This window comes from Amborella trichopoda, chromosome 6 (genome assembly GCF_054954075.1).
Source record: "Amborella trichopoda isolate Santa Cruz 75 chromosome 6, AtrichopodaSantaCruz75HAP2 v2.0, whole genome shotgun sequence".
NCBI classification, from domain to species: domain Eukaryota; kingdom Viridiplantae; phylum Streptophyta; class Magnoliopsida; order Amborellales; family Amborellaceae; genus Amborella; species Amborella trichopoda.
In genome coordinates this window covers 15867006-15887538 of record NC_142341.1, presented here as the reverse complement: position 1 = coordinate 15887538, position 20533 = coordinate 15867006, and the positions used below count along the sequence as shown (strand labels likewise).

The 20533-nt window shown below is 34.3% G+C and overlaps 1 long non-coding RNA gene across 3 annotated transcripts in view; it reads left to right on the top strand.

Annotated features, from left to right (window-relative positions):
* LOC148781629 (uncharacterized) overlaps nucleotides 1-1294 on the top strand; it is a 75376-nt gene extending 74082 nt beyond the window's left edge. For all 3 annotated transcript variants that reach the window (XR_016058083.1, XR_016058085.1, XR_016058084.1), the window contains one exon: nucleotides 1083-1294. This is a non-coding gene — a long non-coding RNA (uncharacterized LOC148781629). The remainder of the gene's footprint in view (nucleotides 1-1082) is intronic.
* The last annotated feature ends 19239 nt before the right edge of the window (nucleotides 1295-20533 follow it).

The following is a 20533-nucleotide window of genomic DNA, read 5'->3' as shown; positions in this document are numbered from 1 at the left end:
TTGTTGTTCTGTGATATGGACATTGTTATTCTGTGAATCTAATACTGTTATTCATTGATATGGACACTATTATTCTGTGAATCTGATATTGTTATTCTGTAGTATGGACATTGTTATTCTGTGAGTTTGATATTGTTATTCTGTGATATGGACATTGTTATTCTGTGAATTTGATAATTTTAAATATGTGATGCTGATACTGGCATTCTGTGAGATTGACACTGCCATCCCATGATATTAATGCTACCATTTTGTGATACTAATACTGCTATTTTGTGATATTAACATGGCCATTATGTGACACTGATACTGTATGATTATGCTATATGAATACTATGATATGTGCCATGAACGCTACGCAATGGGTCCTCCATTGGTAGTGGACTTTCAGATTCTGCCATATGGATATTGATTTCTGACTACTACGCAATGGGTCCTCCATTGGTAGTGGATACTGTGATTTTGTTATTTTGGCAATGACGGCAATGCAATGGGTCCTCCATTGGTAGTGGGGTATACTGTACCTCGACCCATATGATAGGAGTGGAGTCGAGAGGTGACTGTAAGAAATAGGGAGGGTCACCCCCCCCAATTGTCATAGGCACTACACATCAGGTCCTCCAATGGTAGTGTAACACCCTCTCTCCTGAAGGCGTATGGAGAGGGTCATGTCTTGCAAGGCCGTAGCCTATCAAAATCCCCAAAGCGCACTAGGGATTGTGTGAATGAGTGAGGGCATTACGAAGTCCCAAGTTCATGATTGACTTGGCCTGACCAATGTGGCTGCTACTTCGAGTGTGAAATAGATTTGTTTTGCTTATTTTATTTAAGCATTCTGCATGAACATTTAACTATAACTATGATTGCCATATCAAGAACAAGTGATATTCTGTAAACTGAATGTTACTCTCTCTATACAACAAATGTACGTACCCTAATGTAAGATCTTATTCTTTGATGCCAGTATGATTTCTGATGAACCATAGACCATGTTATTATGTATATGCATCTATGCAGGAATACAAGAGTAGTGGTCTACTTATTGGGTTATGTGCTCATTATGCCTACTTTCATCTATGTAGAGTGATAGCATTTGACTGTGGGAGTCGAGCTGCAGAGTGGTAGCGGCAGGCGCTAAAGTTTCAGATCTGTGATTTCTTCTGCATTGTAGGTGTCTGGTGGTTGGGCCACTGTGTTGTTCTAATGCGATGTATTATAATGTCAGGCTCATAGGCCTTGAACTATATTGTAAAGGATTTTGGAGTTGGAATGAAAATTTAATGGTTTTAATTTATTCAGTTTTTAGTACTTGATGGAATATTTGTTTACTTTCTTCTCATGGTTTGTTTTGATTCTACACGTAATATGTGTTGATGCCACTCCCACCTGAGTGATGTAAGCGACCTCCGTTCGCGATCCCGCACTATGTCGACCTCCGGTATGGGACGGTAGGAGTCAAGGGGTGGGGTCATGACATATATAAAACATGTGTTTCTATGATATGGAATGCACGGTTAAATTTGGCCCCAAATGTGTTATTCACAAATATTTGGACCTCTAGGTTTTAATCTTTAAGGGTAAATAAAACATGTATTGAAAAGTGTGAAGTAGAATGATTAAAGTTGTTTTTGTATCAGCATGGTGAAACAAAATGTCGAGTCACCGAAGAGTCTCGTAATAGGGTAAATCAAGGTTAATGAACATTTTAGAACTATATTCAAACAAGGGGGTCATATATTAGACGTGGTCCCCAATGCTTTATGAACAGACTAAAATATTAACGTAAAACTCATTAGCTTAACACTCTAGTCCAAATACCGTGTCCATTATGCACATAAAAGTATAATAATAGATAAGGCTTTTTCAAAGATATATCAAAACAAAGTTAGGGTAAGTTAAATTATAACCTAACAATCATGGGGATTGTGATTGAGTTTACTATTACAACCAATTTGATGAGTATTGTTGTGCCATTTTATTGTAATACGGTTGCTAATTTTAAAACATTTATATTTTGGATGGCTCATTCAATTAACAAACTTTGCTTGGAAGGTTTTTCCTTTAGCAACTTGTGGGCATTGTGGTTCATGAACAGTATGTTCTATTTTATTATGTGGGCTTTTTATCACTTAATTCCCTTGATATGGCAAGTTTGTAAAAATATGTTACATTGGGCTACTTTTTGCTTGGACTTTTCTTTTTCCCTACAATTTTTAGAATTTGATAAGTTCGATTACTTGTAGAGGTCTTTGTTGGGTTAAGAACCGGTTAATGTTATGTACATGTCATGGAGTGACACCTAAATTGGGAGTTATCTCCACCACAACTGAAATTTGGCTGTTAGAAAAACTCAACAATCTTTTAGATTTTCCTTTTATTTGTTAATTCAATCTATTGACCTATTTTTGGGAAACCCATGTTATTTGTCACTGACCAACTGCAGGAAGTCGGCAATAAAACCAGACCTTTATGGCTTTAAGAAACACTTGCATTTGTAATATGTGGGTTTTAATTTATTTATTTTCATTCTTGTGGTTTTATTATTAAGAACGATGAGTGAGATCTTGGGATCTACTGATAAGAAAAATCTTGATGGTAGTTAAGAACGGGAAGAAGTATGTTTTCTAAGTTTATCCACTATAAAGATGTCCTTGCAATGAGACGTAGATTTCTATTTGACATGTCAAGAAACAACTCACAAATATAAAGATTTTCAGTGGTTCCTCATGCTAAGTCATGCGCAATCTTAAGCTTAGCTATTGAAGAGTTCTATTGAACAATACATTGCATGATCTCTTTATTTTGTGATAGAAGTTGTTTTTCAGTTTTAGTTTATTTATTTATATTTTCTTGGACAAATAAATATCCAATAATAACCATAATTAAATTAGTAGAAGAAGGTTCATCTCACCGATACTTACAAATTTGGTTAATTTTTATCAAATTTCTTTTTAATTGCATTTATAGGTCTTTAAACTTGGTAACTATTGCCAGGGCAATTAAGAGCTGGGGCCAAGGCAATTAAGAGGACTTCGAGAATAGGAAGCCCTTCAAATTAAGAGCCTTTAAGAATCGGGAACCTTGAATAGCTGTATTTTTGCTCTTTTTCAAATTGTAAGTTGGATTTGATTAAGTGAGTGCTCATGTTTTTAAATAAAAAGCGGTATTATTTATGGGGAAAGCTTTATGTGTCCCTACAACATAGAAGTTCTATCTTCCCCCTTATCCAATCTTCTATTTTTTAATGGAGGGCTAAGATTGTCTCAATCACAATGTCACGTTTCTACACTATTTTATTTTTAATTTTTTTTTATAAACTGTTTTGAAACCAAATTTTGGACGGAAAAATATAAAAAAAATATTTTCGTTAAACTAAAATGACCAAAATACCCTTAAAATTTTTAAGGGGTATTTTGGTTATTATTTTTTATCGAAAAATGATTGTTAATATTTTTTATAGGTGCGCCCCAATGAGAAGATGGCACGTACCAAATTTCATATTCAGAAAATTTGTATTAAAAAAACTAAAAATAAAATACTTTGAGATGTCGGATCTAAGATCAAATGGTGAGTGACTCTCTTGATAAAAAAAATGGACGGCTGGATGGTAGAGGTAGGATAGAACTTCTATGTTATAGGGAGAACATAAAAAGCTTTCTCTGATTTACATGATAGAGGGAGAAAGATTTGTGTAAGGGCAGTGCTTTCATGCAATGGTTGTATCATAGTATAATACAACCACACTTCTAGGAAACTATGTTTGTGGTATTTGTATGACCTAAAATTTTGTGCACACACTCTCTTTGTCTCAATAATCAATCCCAAAAAAAACGAAAGTTCAATTTGAACCCCTATATATGGTCAAAATTCGTCTCCTTCAACAATGAATCTAGGCCATTCATTTGGTGAATTTCAAGATCTTAGCCGTTACATCATTTTTTTCTTTTTTAACATTGTTCATCTAATTAATGATAATAAAGCCATCTACAAAACATGGAAAAGAAAAAATCCTTCTAAGGCCTGGAGCTAAGCATCTTATCAAAATGGACGGCCTATGTTAATTGGGTTAAAAAAATACTGTTTAGGTTCCATTTTCAAATTTTTCTTTTTAATGATTGTTCTTTAGAATAAAAAGAGTGTATATTTCAAAAGTTGGATCAAACAAAAGAGTGTATATTGTTCATGATCTAACATGGTTTTTGAAGATTGTTGCATTATTGTATTTATAGAGATGGAGAGAGTGCGTATTATAAATAAGAGATTTGTATGGGAACCTCAGTAAATCTAGATATTGTTGTATGTAATTATTTTTTGTTTCAATGAAAATTCAATGGAGATTTACATGTATCATTCTAATGGCTTCTTATGAAGTTGCTTGACTAGATGTTGGCCTTTTGATATTGTTAATGACAAAAGAGAGAGAGTGAGAGACGATAACTAGGACAATGTGATGCAGAGGAAAAAAATTAATTTTTATTATTATTAGGATTTTTTAGTTTATTTTTTAACTCAAGAATAGGAGGTACGCAGGGATAGGTTGGCATGGGTTGTGCGTGAATTAATGTTGATTAGTTAGTTTAAGAATGTAAATGGGATAAGGTTAAATCTGGTTAGTTTAGGAATGTAAATAGGATAAGGTTAAATCTAAAGAGAGTTTTATCTTTTCAACAATAGGCATGTTTTAACGCTTGGGATAAAACGTGGTTATCTATCTTTTTGGTATGTGATAGTTAAGAGAGAAGATAGGGATGATCGAGAAAATAAGTTAAGGGAAATAAAATAGGAAAGTCAGTTGTTTATCTTATTCTTTGTTTTGGTCTATTTGATGAGAGATTTCTCTTCATTGTAAAGGTGAATGAGTAAATAAAATTTGGTATCGTGAAGAGATTATTTTGTGATGGATTTCCTTGCAGACCTTGAGAGATGGTATATTCTCTCATCTTTTTCTTTTTTTATTGTTATTTTTCTAGTTTTATTTTATCCCTGCATCAATTGGTATCAGAGCAAGTTAGATTCAAAGAAATTAGATCTACAGAGAGCAAAGTTAGATCCAGAGAAGATCTATAGAGAGCAAGTAAGTGCCAGAAATATCAGGTTTTTTTACAATGTCACCAAAAGCTAATCAAGCTAGTCGTGCTCCTACTATGGATGATCGTTGGGGACAAGCGATAGAAAATTTTACTAAAGCCCTAAAGGATGTTCGAACTGAAGCATGTGAGATGAAAGAGGGGATGCAACGGTTGGATCAGCGGTTGCCGCAGTTTGATAATCACCTTCCTCGTGAATAAGGTACAAGCAACCATATTAATCTTGTATCAGGAATTCCAAGACAAATCCAAGGCGTTGATTCCAAGCGTAACGATGATTACAGGCCAGATCCGCATCTAGATCTGCGTCTTATAGAGCGACCACAAGATTTTAGTATTAAAGTCAATCTATCATAGTTTCATTGTAAGCTCCACATCAAAGATTATATTGATTGGTTAAGTGCAATTGAGAATTATTTTGAATGGAGTGAATTGCCAGAGAAACATAAGGTTAAACTTGTTGCTACCGAGCTTTGTGGGTATGTTGCGGCTTGGTGGGAGCAAGTTCAACAATCCCGACTTTGTTGTGGGAAAGAAAAAATTACTGACTGGCAAAAGATGAAAAAAAAATTGAAAGAAAATTTTCTTCCTACATAACATGAGTACATTTTCTTTAAGAAGTCCAAAATCTTCGACAGAATGAAAAAAAGTAGAAGATTATACTAGGGAGTTTTATCGATTAGTTGCTCGAAATAACTTCCAAGAGACGCAAGGACAAAGATTGCTCAATATGTAAATAGCCTTCAACCTACCATTCGGGATGAAGCTTTTCTACATCGACCATGGACTTTAAGTGAAACTTTTCAACTTGCTTTACGAGTAGAGACTAAATACCAAGGGAGCACCGATAAGTGATTTTACACCCAGAAGGAGGTTTTCCGCCAACTGAATTTAATATAGAAAAAAAAGATACTGCAAAGTTTATGTGTTATCGATGCAATGAGCTAGAATATCGTTCGTTTGAATGCCCAAAAAAGAAGATGGATATACACTTGACTAAAGAAGAGGAAGAAGTTCCTGGATATCAAATTCAAGAAATAGTCCTCCATGGTGATGAAGAAGGAGATCCACTTTGAATCAAAAAATATATATATATTATTATTATTAGGATTTTTTAGTTTATCTTTTAACTCAAGAATAGGAGGTGCACAAGGATAGGTGGGCATGAGTTGTGCGTGAATTGATGTTGATCAGTTAGTTTAGGAATGTAAATGGGATAAGGTTAAATTTGGGTAGTTTAGGAATGTAAATAGGATAAGGTTAAATCTAAAGAGAGTTTTATCTTTTTAACAATAGGAATACTTTCAAGCTTGGGATAAAACGTGGATATCTATCTTTTTGGTACGTGATGGTTAAGAGAGAAGATAAGGATGATCAAGAAAATAGGTTAAGGGAGATAAAATACGCAAGTCATTTGTTTATCTTCTTCTTCTTTTTAGTCTATTTAAAGGGAGATTTCCTTTCATTGTAAAGGTGATTGAGTTAATAAAATTTGGTCTCTTGAAGAGATTATTTTGGGGTGGATTCCCTTATAAACCTTGAGAGAGGTTATATTCTCTCAACATTTTCTTTTTTTATTGTTAATTTTTTTATTTTATTTTCTCCCTGCATTACAAATCAAATTCCAATGACCCTATGATATGCAAGTATTATTTCCCTTAGTGGTGGAGAAGTGACTAAAAAATTGTGCAGTTTGATAAAAAAAAGTGTCTTGCTTCGTTTGAAAATTTGAGATATTTTCAATACATTGAGGATAGGAGAAATTTTGGGATGATATCGGAGCGGAAAATGAAGAAGTAGTATTTCATCAAGGTAAAAAACAACAAAGAATAATGGAATGAAAATGTGTAGTTCATTGTTAAATCTTAAAATTAAATGAAGATAAATTAGAAAAAAATGAATTACATACAAATATATTTTGTTCGTTCTATGACGGGAGGCATAATATTTTTTTCAAATATTATGCCAAACTCCGGGAACCTTTTTCTTTTTTTTCTTTTTTTTTTTTTTTTCTTTTTTTTTCTTCCGTAGATACTCTGCCTGTCCGGCAATTCAAATGCCAAATAAATATTTCGAAGATTTGCACACTCTAAAAGAGACCCGAAAGATAAATGTGGGAAGGCATACAGAGGTTTTGGCAATTCAAATGCCAAATAAATATTTCGAAGATTTGCACACTCTAAAAGAGACCCAAAAGATAAATGTGGGAAGGCATACAGAGGTTTTTGCCCGTGTCCTCTCTCTCCATTTCTCTTGCATTAAGTATCATGGGTGTGACGGACCAAGTGCCTCTTTCTCACAGGGCGAAGCATTGTGGATGCAATCTCTCTCTCCCTCTCTGGATGAGGCATCATGGATGCAGGGACCATGCACCTCTCTCTCACATGCTGAAGTAGACCGAGGTAGATGTAAGGGACCAAGTAACCAATGATTAGGTTTTGGGTCTTCTTGTTAGTTTTGTTAGTTTGGAAGTGGGAGATTGAGGAATTGGGGTTTTATGTTGGAAACCGGATAGATCTTTTTTCCCTTTCGTGATTCTAATTTTAAGTTGTTCTCTTTGTTGCATTTGCACTTCTTTTCCTCTTCTCCATGCATGTCCACCAATTCCGAAGGTAAAAGTGAACTCATTTCTTGGGAAAAAACTGTAATCTACAGACTGCGATTGTGATCCCTTGGCTCATCGACCAGACTTTGGTGACCCACTAATGAGCTTCTGCTTGGACTGTGGGTCATGAAAAACATTGTGTCGGTCTAATAAAACAAGTGTAGTCCATAGTCCACAATTGAAGGTGGAGTGCCCTATGATTGTTGATTCAATTCGTAAACCATATGGATTCATTTCCCATCAAATTAATTTAATTGTATTTTTTTTATAATAATGATTATTTTATAATTATTATTTGAATTTTTATGAACCTTTGGGATATTTTATTTATAATTTTTGGATTTATAAAATTAAAAATATTGATTTTACGATGTTTTATTATTCACTAAAAAATATTTTGTTAATTTTAAATGCATAAAAAAAATCATGGGGGCCTATTGTGCTCATGGGCCCACCATGTTTCTAGAAGGTGGGGCCCACATGTGCCTCTCATGGGCGGCACACCCCACCTCTTACTACTTTCTATTTTATGGAAAGTTTTGTTTTGTGGTCCATGTGACCTTATGTTTTGGTAACTTTAAATTGTGACGTATGGTCAAATTATGGATTAAGTATCTATTGAACATATATTGACTAAATATGTAAGTAGATAATGACTTGATATATCTTTGATAGATTTTATGGAAAATATGTGTAGAGATGTGTTATTTTATGGAATGCACTATATTTAATTAAAACGTATTTTCTATTGATGGGAAAATGATTTAAGAAAGGGGGATAAGGGTTCATGCACCTTCCATAATGTTGATGGCATGTCTATGGAATTGATAGCTCAGATATCTCACCCCACAAGTCACCCAAGATTAATAGTGCATATTCAATCTCATTAGAAAAAGCAACCAAGGAAAACCCTAAAAAACCCTAATCTTGTTCAAGCCTATAAAAAATAGATTGTCTCTACCCAAAATCTCTACACCTTATCATTCTATCTATCTCTCATGTTTGATCTCTCCCTCTCCCACATAGTGAAAAGGGGCTAAGGGACTAAGCAATGGAGTTCTTCTCTCTCCCATCTCTCAAATATAGATTTATGGCTAAGGGTTTTTAGGGTTAGCAAAAAAAGAATCAATCTCTCTCAAACTAGGTTACTAAGGAAATTCACTTAGGGTTTAAGTTTGTGATCAAAGGGGTTCATGTTTCATTGGTGTAGCTTGGCCTACACTTGCTTTTCCGATTTGAGATTGAAGGTTAATCATTGATCTCGTGCCATCGGATGGTGGTGACTCGGTGTGGGGTGTAATAAATCTAATTGAGATAATCTCTGACACTCTTCTCTTTTATTCCTTGCAATCTTATTTTTTATTCTCATGCATAGTACATAGTTATTTCAATGGCATTAAGTTTTAAAATCTTGGCTTTATTGTCACGTTGATTTTATTTTGAAGTATATGCTATTATAATAAAACCACCTGGAAGTGATCTTTTGTCAAAACAAAAAAGGTGATATATATATATATATATATATATATATATATATATATATATATATATATATATATATATATATATATATATATATATATATATATATATATATATATATAATATTTTCCAATAAAAGATCACATAGATCCTTCTTTCATTGATTTCTCTGTGTTTGTTGTATTATTCATTTCTTGATCTTTTAATGCATGTTTATTTACAATGATTCTTAATAGATGGATATAGACGTGCTTTTCTCAGGCCATTTAATCTTTTGGTTTATTTTCTTTTTGTTTTTATTGAAAATTGATTGTTAAATGACGTACGGACAAATTTGAGACACCCGATAATAATCAAGCACTAAAAGTTTGGCGCTTTCATAAACATCAAAGAAGAATATTTGCATGCTAAAAAATAGAGAGAGAACAATAGAGCAATTCATCTCTTACTCTTAGAATATGACAATTGAGAAATCCTGAGATTCTTGCTCTCTAAAAGGTTGAGAAAAGCAAGTCCAAGCTATACAAGAGAACCCCATCTTTATTTATCCCTCAAGAAAGAAAGAACGCTTGGAATGGATCCAATAGTTATACGGCATCACTAATGTCTGACAACTCTCTAGAATTCAAATGTGAAAGTTGTCTGGCGTTAGAAATGTTGGACAACCGCTAGCCTTTACAATAAAGTCCAGTTGTCCAGTATTAGTGAGGCTTACCACCTGTCCAATGTTAAAGGCATCGGACAATGGGGCATTTGTAGGAAAAAAAAGGGGGGAGGGGGGAGGGGGGAGGGAGGAGGGGGGGGGGGGGGGGGGGAAGGGGTTGCAGGTCAAGAGCTTTCCATGTAATTTTCGATAAAATGGAACCCATAAGGTAATATAGAACAATTTTGGGTTCAAGGGACATACCTCTCTCTGAATAGTGATAAAACCCTTGTCGATCTTCCCTTCTAAGCTTGTTCTCCTGATAGAATAACACCATAAATCTACCTGCTCTTACCCATTGGTACACCGTTACCAGAAAATAAAATTTTGAGAGAAACTGAAAAACTTTTTTTCTTTAGAAACAGAAAGCAAACCAACCTAAAACCCCATGAAAATACCACATTTCTTTCTTAGAGATCATGCTTCTCTAAAAAAAAGGTCATTCCTCTCACTCTTGGATAAATATGTCTCACTCTCCAGAAGCCAATCATTCACACACCCATAATAAGGTAACCTTAAAAGAGAAAAGTCTTGTCTTTTGTTTTATTCCCTTTTGTAGAGATCAATAAATTTTTGCCCGTTTTAAAAGAACTCTTTTTTTATTTTACCATAACACTCTCATTCTTTTGTGAAAATCATAACTATGGTGATTTGGGTATCACCAAACATGACAATCTCTACATCATTGGAGTTGCATTTTTAACCTCCGTTGGTTAGATTACTTGATTTCTGCCATCTTGCCTCCACTGTGGATTTTGGGCATGCATTTTACCTCCATATTTATCCACGTCAAATCTGTATCGACTAACTTGGCCAAGTTTGTTTCTCCACAAAAAAGACAAACTTTAACCCTGTACATACATTGTGCTTATTAATTTGTAGGGTCATCAAGAACCTCTCATTTGTGGAATCAGGAACTTCAATTGTGACAGCTCACACAAGATCATATACATAATTGGCTAATTGCAAAATAAATACAATGATATAAAATGTGCAAGAAATAAAAAAAAAGATAAAAAACATGGCAATACCTAGTTAGGAATTGAGACTCACTCGATTAACCTTGTTGCAGTTAACCCCCTATTACAATAGATTCAATATCTTGAAACCAACTCATATTTCATCTTCGGTTCAATCTTAAGAAATCTAAACATCTAAGAACTATATTTAGTGCAATAATTTTGAGAAAGACAATATCAAACCAAGAGAAGAAAATAGAAGTACTACAAATCACAATGCACATACCATCAACATATAAATATACACCAATTCACCCTAATCATGCAACAAAAATAGGCAATCGAAAGTATTACAAGATTGGGTAAATACAAAATTTGCCTTACAATCAGCAAAGCATAGCATATTCCACTTTTCACTACCATAAAAGAACTACCAAAGCAACCTCCATTGTCGACTTCATTACCTTAGCCCCAGCTAAAATAAAAAAATGATGATGAAACCATCCAAAATTAGGCACAATGGTAGCTAAAATTTTGCTCAAAACCCCTAATATTAACATCAATAATAGTTTTCTCTCATACTAATAGATCCTTTCCATCTTTACAAAATAGCGTGTAAGGTTCCAACCTAAAGTGCGTTTTACGATGATTAAAATGCTCCTAAAAGGAGAAAATCCATTGGGGGTAAGTTTACGTAACAGATCCAACAATTTCCATCATGATATAAAATTACACCTTTATCTTGCCAGCCATTTCTAGTTATTCTTGTGTTTTAGAACCTAGTGAACTTGGTCAACTCCATGACTTCTATAGTCAAACAATCGCTATGAATATACCTTGCTCATATTCCTTCATGTTTAGCCTTCTCTTATAAATTCCACCTTCTTCAACTCTCTCATTCTTGAGTTTTTCATGTTATACCACTTTCACATATGCTTTAGGTGACCCCTTTCATGTACACCTACAAGTATAACTGGCAGTCTTGTCATTGAGATCCCATGCATAAATCATTCCACAAAACCTTGCACATGCGTAATGCCTTGGCAACACATGCCTATACTTCTTAAAATGTGAAGTACATAGTTTGTTCCATTCTAAATTTTCTTTCTAGGCTAATCACAAACCAAGCAAGAAAACCGCAAACAAGTGGAGTGAGAAATTTTACACTAACCAGGGCAATGATCAAAATTAACAGTATGGTAGAATAAAAACTCTAGTCATGTCAGTCACTCCTTCACCAAATTTGAAGCATTGGTTCGAAAGAAATTCGAAAGAGGTATTTAACTTCACTTATTATGAAACCTCGAAACCTCAAAACCTCACTTTTTCTACCTTGCATATTATCTTTTTCAAGACATTGCTTTCGCACTATCAAGATCTTCCATTGCCAAACCCATGTACCTCATTTCCAATATCATGTACCCCTTTGCCAAAGCTATGTACTTCACCTTGCCTTGTGAATTCATAACTCTGCATATCTAGAGAAGAAAGTGAAATCAAATTCTTGAAATCCAACCTCAAATCACATTTTCAAGTGTCTAAACTATCTCATATATATTATAAATACAACGCGAGCACATTTTGATCATTTGGTCATTGAGTTGTTCCACATTGATGTAAAACCTCATTTACATGGCTTGTGTATCAAACCATGATCTATATGGGCACATATGATATGTCCCTCCACAATCAAGAATTTGACTCTAGTAAAGTGCATGGGATTGCATTCCTCCATCATAATGTCATCTTTTATATATCCATTGATGCCTTTTTTGAAGTTCATTGGTAACTAGAGCGCTACAAACCAAGTCATATTTGATGGATTCTTCCTTGTTACAACTTAAGATAGCGACAAGATTATCATAAAACTTAAGTAATGAACAAAGCAACATCACTACTTTATCTTCCACATCCATGTTCACCCCAGTACTCTCTAGTTAACGAATAATATTGTTTGAAGTAACTCAAGCATTCTAACATTTTCATATCTTCGCACATCCTCAAAAAAATAGTTTCTTTTTTTTTTCAAGAAAATCATATTTTTGAGGGACTTGTTTAATGCAAGCCTTCTAGCTTTGCTTGCAAATTTGTTGCCATCTTTTCTCCTACTATATTAAATAGCATTTCGTCCACTAAATATAAGCAAATAGTGGTCAGCGCTTTTATATTCAATTCTCCCAAGTCATCCTATACCCTTTGGCTTGCATTTTTCTTATAGCATTTTATAAAGGCCTTGTTGCATGAAAAATGTCATGAATTTTTTATTTTCAAAGTTCAAAATCTTTCCTCCCATCAAACTTCTCTAATTCAAATATATATGTAGGCATTTTTTCTAGTTCTTACAGACTTCCTTGAACTGTGATCCAATTCTTAGGAACTGAGACTTGCTCAATTGCCTATTATTGTGGTGAACCTATAGTGAATTTAGTACCTTTGATGCCATCTCTCATATCATTGGTAAATTAATATCAATAGACCTAAACGACCAAGAACTATATTTGATGCAATAAATTTAGGAAAAATGGTATGAAACCAATATAAGCATAATAGGAACACTCAAAATCATGATAATTCACTATAAGCGACAATTAGAATACCATTAACATACAAATGCATGTGGTTCATATTAACAAGGCTACATCCGCAGGCAACGGGCAATAAATTATTTTGTTACCATCAAAAGAATTACAAGTTTGGGTAAATACAAAAGGTTACCTCATAATTAGCAAAGCAATATTGATTTCTCTTTCTACTACATCAATGTGGCCCCATGTATAATGGAAGATGCCGATGAGGCCACCTAAAATAGGGTGCAATGGTAACATGGGACTTGCTTTAAACCTAAATCTCAACCTCAATGTGCGCTTTCCCTCACAGCTCTCTTTTAAGATACCATTTGTCTTTTGTACATGGAAGTCACAATCAGTTTTGTCCATTAAAACTTAAAATAGATAGTTGTAAGAGTGCCATTGAATAAACATAAAATTCTAAAAAGAAGTTTCTCAAACTTCGTGGCTCACCCTAAGCCATCCAATTTGACATCTAATGAGTGAAAATGATTATGACATCTATATACAAAAGATGAATCGTCTCTTTGTAGACAATCCTGTACATAGTTGTTTATAAGGTTCCAAACTTAAAGTTGGTTTTACAATGATTAAAATGCCCATCCAAGAAAAGGAGAAAATCCATTGAGGGTGATTTTGTATCATTGACTCAACAACAAGTGTACTGCACCGATAACATTTTCTTATCTTCAAAGTTTAGATCAAAGTTTTCTACGTACCTAAGTGAATTGACCATAGGAGGCAAGCTAAGCCCCATTCAATGAGACAAATGTATGCATTTCGATTAGGTTCGTATTCTATGGTTACAATTCTACTAGATATGCCCTACGGTAATGATTTTACGGTATAGACGCTTATGACCCCGCTCTATACCCTACGGTAATGATTCCTTTGGCACTACAACCTTTACCACAATGATGTTGTCCATAGATCAAATTCTTTCATGGATTGGATTTCACTTGGCTATCTACGACTCCATTGCGTGCGCTTGGGGTAGAAGTTTTGTATAAATGTATCACCGTGTTATTAAGTATTTTGATTTATCTTTGGCTATTAACCGAACAACTAGGACTATTAAATCTAAATAACACCTAAAACAAATAGTCACTATTGGTAAGACTAAGCACATCATTTTAGGGTATTGTTTTTATATCTATTTCTACTATTACTCATGTTTCTCTCCCTAAAAGAAAAGTGATATTTGTGTTATTTGACCTTGCTTTCCTTTGCTCTTGAACAATAAAATGTTTGATTTTTTGGTATCCTGAATACAAATTAGCTTGAAGAACGTGTATGCAAATCAACTGCTATAAGTAGGGAAAGCTTTCTATACTTCCCCTACTATATGTAAGTTATATACTTCTCCTATCTAGCCATTCGATCTGAATGGATGACTAAGATGAACCCAATCACAATGGCACTCCTCTACACTATCTTATTTATATTTTTTCTACAAAACAAATTGACAATATATTTTGGGTGTCCATTCCTCTCTTGAACTTGCAACTATAAAAAATATTTTTAGAAAAATAAAAATAGCCAAAATATCCCTGAAAGTTTCAGGAGAATTTTTATCATTTTATTTTATCTAAAATATTATTTTAACTGTGCCCCATTGAGATGATGTCATGTACCAAATTTTATATTCATATAATTTGTAGAAAAAATAAAAAATAAAATACTCTAAAATATTGGATCTAGATTAAATGGTCAGTGACTCACTTGATCTACATTGAACGACTGGATGGAGGAAAAATATATGATTTATATACAGTAAGAGAAGTATAGAAAACTTTCCCTTATCAGTGAGGCGAATATAATCTCTCTTACATTTTGAAGTTTCCCACAAATCAAATTTTTATTACCCTTGCTCCAACATGCAGCAAAGTTTCCATTCTTTTCTCTCTTCTTAAACAATTAAATATCCTAATTCTTGTAAACAACATGAATGGTTACATAAACAAGAAACAAGAAATTTTGTACAATGACTAAAAGTGATTGTATAAAGCTGAAACAAGGAAAAAAAAAGTCATTGTGTAAAATAAATGAAAGTAGATGTGTTCAAGAGAGATTTCATGGCGTGATACTGGTAAAGAGGGACAAAAGAGAAAATTCAGACAGACATTTGTGATAATTTTATAAGGAAAATGTTTATATAAAGTTGAAGCCCTAAACAATCAAACTAAGGCGCACATCATTGTTTTGATGCAAAAAAACCCTCAAATCCGATCATCTCGATGAAGAGATACATGAACGTATAAAAAAAATAGACTTCAAATCCTAGAAATAATGCGTCTTGTAAAGCATTATCTATACTGTTATTTCAAGATTTTCAAATGTTCATAGATCTGCTTGATCTACACTTTTTTGAAGCTTTAAATTTTATAATTAGCGATGAAGATATTTTTTTTTGCCATCATAAAGATTCTTAGTAGTAAAATGACATCTCTCGGTACTATTTGAAGGCGCGCCTTACTTTCATGGATTAGGGCCTCAGCCTTATACAAACCGCACATTTTACAATGGGGACAAACAGGAAATAGAACAAAAATATTGAGAATAAGAGATTGTGACGGGTCTCCTAGGGTCTTGGATTTTACATCATATTGTTACTCAAATATATGGAATGCTACATGTGCCAAGATCAACCATCCAACGACAGTCCTCATCCATGGACGGTGGAGATGAACCATTGTTTTACTTAGTCCTTACACTACTGGGATTACATGTGTTGCATGTAGAAACAAAATACATAATTACAAGCAAAAAGATTGCAAGCCAGTGTAGCAGTATATTGCCCGCTAGCGAAACTTCAATGTAGGTCAGGCCACTCCTTTGACTGACTAATAAGAGGTACACATGTGTATCAAGAATATGAGACCAGAAATCACACTCCATATTCAAGCTTCTAATCCTCAAACTTTTAGTGACTTGGTCTCCAATGCCATAAATCTTGAGAGTCTGGTAGGAGGATTTGGGCTTGGTCCCAAACTAATAACCATCAAAAGAGATCCTGATAAGGGGAAATTCAAAAGTAATCAGACCAAGACCTCTATAGCTACCACGGTAGTCGTCGAAGTCGGAGAGGGAGGAACTACCCTCCTCTAAAAGATTATGGCAATCCACGGGCCTCAGGTTGAGAACAAGGAGGACCAAGAGGAGGACAACGAGCTTTCTAAGAGCACCTTAAAAAGAAATATTCTTTTGATAGGGAAGACATTCTTGAAACATTGCAAAATTTATTGGCATCTAGAACAATCAAGTTACCTCTGCCAAGATATCTTGATCAAGTTGGGCAAACAAATTGGTTTGACTATTGTTTGTACCATCAAATGGTTGGGTATGTGGTTAAAGATTGCTTCCCACTGAAGGATATTATTAAGAATCTTATTAAGGAGGGAAGACTTAAGCCTGGTGAGCTCTTAGCTTCTGTGTCTGACATCGCAACGACCAAGACCATATCTTTAGTGACTGGCGAAATTAGATCTCCTAACACTAAAAAGCTCCCCTTACTGAGAAAACTATGCCTTCAACTGCAATGAAGTGCCCTACATATACGAGCAAATTATCACAAATAGACCCCAAATGCCTTGATCTAAATAGTTTAAGACCATGAAGAAGAGCAGTGAATTCAGCAAAGTTAGATGTTGCCAAACCAATCGATCCTGCAAAAGAAAACTTAAACACCCCATTCCAATCTCGCAAACTTAGACACCCCATTCCAAACTGAAACCGTCAATCGAACATTCGAAAGTGGTAGACCCAAATAAGTTATGGGAAAGACAGCTACTCTACATCGAAGAGTGTCAGACAAAACTTTAACCAAGCTTGCATCACAATTAACACCTATCATAGAAGTCTTAGCAAAATTTACCTTCAAACCCATAGCCACTGCACGACAATTTAGAAACCTACCAATGCTCTTAATATGCTCATCATTTGCCTCAAAAATTAGTGTATCATCCACATATTGTAAATGTGAAACAATTGGTCCCTCCTTGGCAACCTTAAATCCAAAGAAGTTCCCTCTATTCACTACATTAGAAATCATGAGACTAAAACATTCGGCATACAAAGTAAACAAAAAAAGGTGATAATGGATCAACTTTTCGAAGTCCCCTTGAGACTTTAAAAAACACTTTAGGACATCCATTAATCAACACGGTGAAATGGGCTGAGGATAGACAACTATAAATCCAACTCCTCCATTTTGAGCCAAATCCCGTTCTATTCATCACCTCTAGAAGAATACTTCATTCTACTGTATCATAAGCTTTTTTCATATCCAATTTTAATACCAAGTTTGGCGCTCTACTTTCAATCCTAATGTGAATACATTCCTGGGCCACCAATACACTATCAGTGATTAAGCGATTTTAAATAAAAGCCGCTTGAGGGCCAGAAATAATACAATTCAATACCTTTTTAAGCCTTTTCGCCAATACTTTTGCCACAATCTTGTATAAGCTAGTTAAAAAACTTATAGGCCTAATATCTGACAGTTCCGAAATAACAGACTTCTGAAGGATCAGAGCAATGTATTAAAAAGTTCTCTATTTACCATAAATGCTTAACCATTTCTAAAAAGTTTTTGGATAGCATACAGCATAATCAATGGAAGAAACAAATCAGGAAACCGTCTGGTGGCGGTGCTTTATCCCTAGCCAAAGCAAAGACCTTCTTATGTTCTTCCAATGTAACAGCCTCCTCTAACTTAAAAGCATGGGCATGATCCAAAATATCATCTCCCTCAACCCCTAGGATCGCTAATCCAAAAATATCATTCTATTTTTTGCGGGTACTAGCAATGGCATGAAAGAACGTAGTGTTCAAATCACCTTTTTTCAGTCATTTGACCCTTGATCTTTGCTGCCAATATACTTCTTCAAACCTACAACAATCATTCGGAATACTGACCTTATCATTCCTAGCAACAATAATGTCCTCTATGATAACCCCTTCATCCTGAATAGCTTGATCAATAATATGAATATCTGATAAAGCACTATCAATTTTGGCACTTAACTGATAACGATTCTCTTTTTTCCATGTAATGATGCAGTGAGAAAATAACATCAGAAAAATAAAAACAAAAAGGTTGAGAGAATATACACTCTCTCAAGGTCTGTAAGGGAATCCACCCCAAAAATAATCTCTTCACGAGAATAAATTTTATTAACTCATTCACTACTTTTACAATGAAGGGAAACGTCCCTTTAAATAGACTAAAAAAGAAAAAAAGATAATCAACTGACTTTCTTATTTTATCTCATTTAACCTATTTTCTCTCATATCTATCTTCTCTCTTTTAAAATTCACGTGCCACCCACGTTTTACCCATTATTGAAAAGATAAACCCCCACGTTTTAACCTTACCCTATTTATACTCCTAAACTAACCATATTTAACCTTATCCTATATACATTTCTAAACTAACTAACCTAATCCATAAATATCAACTCACACACAAACTCACTACCTACCTATCCCTGCTCACCTCCTAATTTAAAAGATAAACTCAAAAAAAAATTAATAATAATAAAATTATAATTTGAATTTTGAATTTTGAATTTTGAATTTTGAATTTTGAATTTTGAATTTCCTTTTTCCGCTGCATCATTCTCCCGGGGTTGGGAGAAGCTCGACCTCAAGCTTATCGAACTCAAATCTTTTAAGAGCCTTCTCAAAAGTTGGTGACGAAGTCCCACCATGAGCCTCGATATTTTTCCTTCAGTTTCTTTAAGACTAATATAAGACTCTCTGCCTGCAAATGTGTTCCAAGAGTAATTGTCGACTACGAGCTTGGGTTGATTACTCCTAAATAGGAATGGATCCAACTTCAAAGAAGCACCATATCTAATCGATGGACACTTTTGACCGTGAAATTTTGGAATATCGATTTTAATATCAAAATCTCGTGGTTGCTCTATAAGACGTGGATTTGTCCTGTAAATTTCTTCATTATGCTTCAACATTCTCTGTTTGTTGTGGAATTACTAGTGCAAGATGAATGTGGCTACAAGCACCTTCTTCACGATGAAGATTGTTCTCCAATCTCTGCAACCTCTGATCCAACCGTTGCATCCTCTAATTCATCTCCCGATTCATCTCACTTCAGTTCGAAAATCCTCTAAGCGTTGTATCCTCTGATTCATCTCTTGATTTATCTCACGTACTTCAGTTCGAAAATCCTTTAGGGCTTTAGTCAAAATTTCTCCCCAACGATCATCCATAGTCGGAGCAAGATTAGCTTGATTCGCTTTTGGTGGCATTGTAAACTCTGGACCTAACTTGCTTTGATACCAATTGATGCAGCTCTGATACCACTTGATACAAATTGATGCTCTGATATCAATTGATGCAAAGAGAAAATAACACCAAAAAAATGAAAAGAAATTGTTGAGAGAATGTACCCTCTCTCAAGGTTTGCAAGAGAATCTACCCCAAAAATAATCTCTTCATGAGAGTAAATTTGATTAACTCATTCACTACTTAAAAATAATCTCTTCACGAGAGTAAATTTTATTAACTCATTCACTACTTTTACAATGAAGGGAAACATCTCTTTAAATAGATTAAAAAAAAATAAAAAAAGATAAACAATTGACTTTCCTATTTTGTCGCCCTTAACTTACCATTGTTGAAAAGATAAACCACCCACGTTTAACCATCCTATTTATACTCCTAAACTAACCATATTTAATCTTATCCTATTTACATTCCTAAACTAACTAACTCGATCCATAAATATCAACTCACGCGCAAACTCAATGCCCACATATCCCTGCGCACCTCCTAATTTAAAAGTTAAACTCAAAAAAAAATTAATAATAATAAAATTGTATTTTGAATTTTGAATTTCAGTTTTTCGCTTCATCAAGTAATCAGCTTTGACATTAAGCAACTTTTTATGAAGTTATAAATCCATTGAGCCAAAAGTAATAGTATTTTTCGAAGTGTTTATGATCATGTCCCCAACCCCAACCTCCTCTAACCACCCAATATCCATTATGAAAGATTTAGGAACTCCTAACAAGTTACTAGAACAAAGTAATAAGGGAGTGTAGTCTGAAGATAGTCTAGGCACAACCTTAACATAAGCTAACGGGAAAATTTAGACATTTATTGGA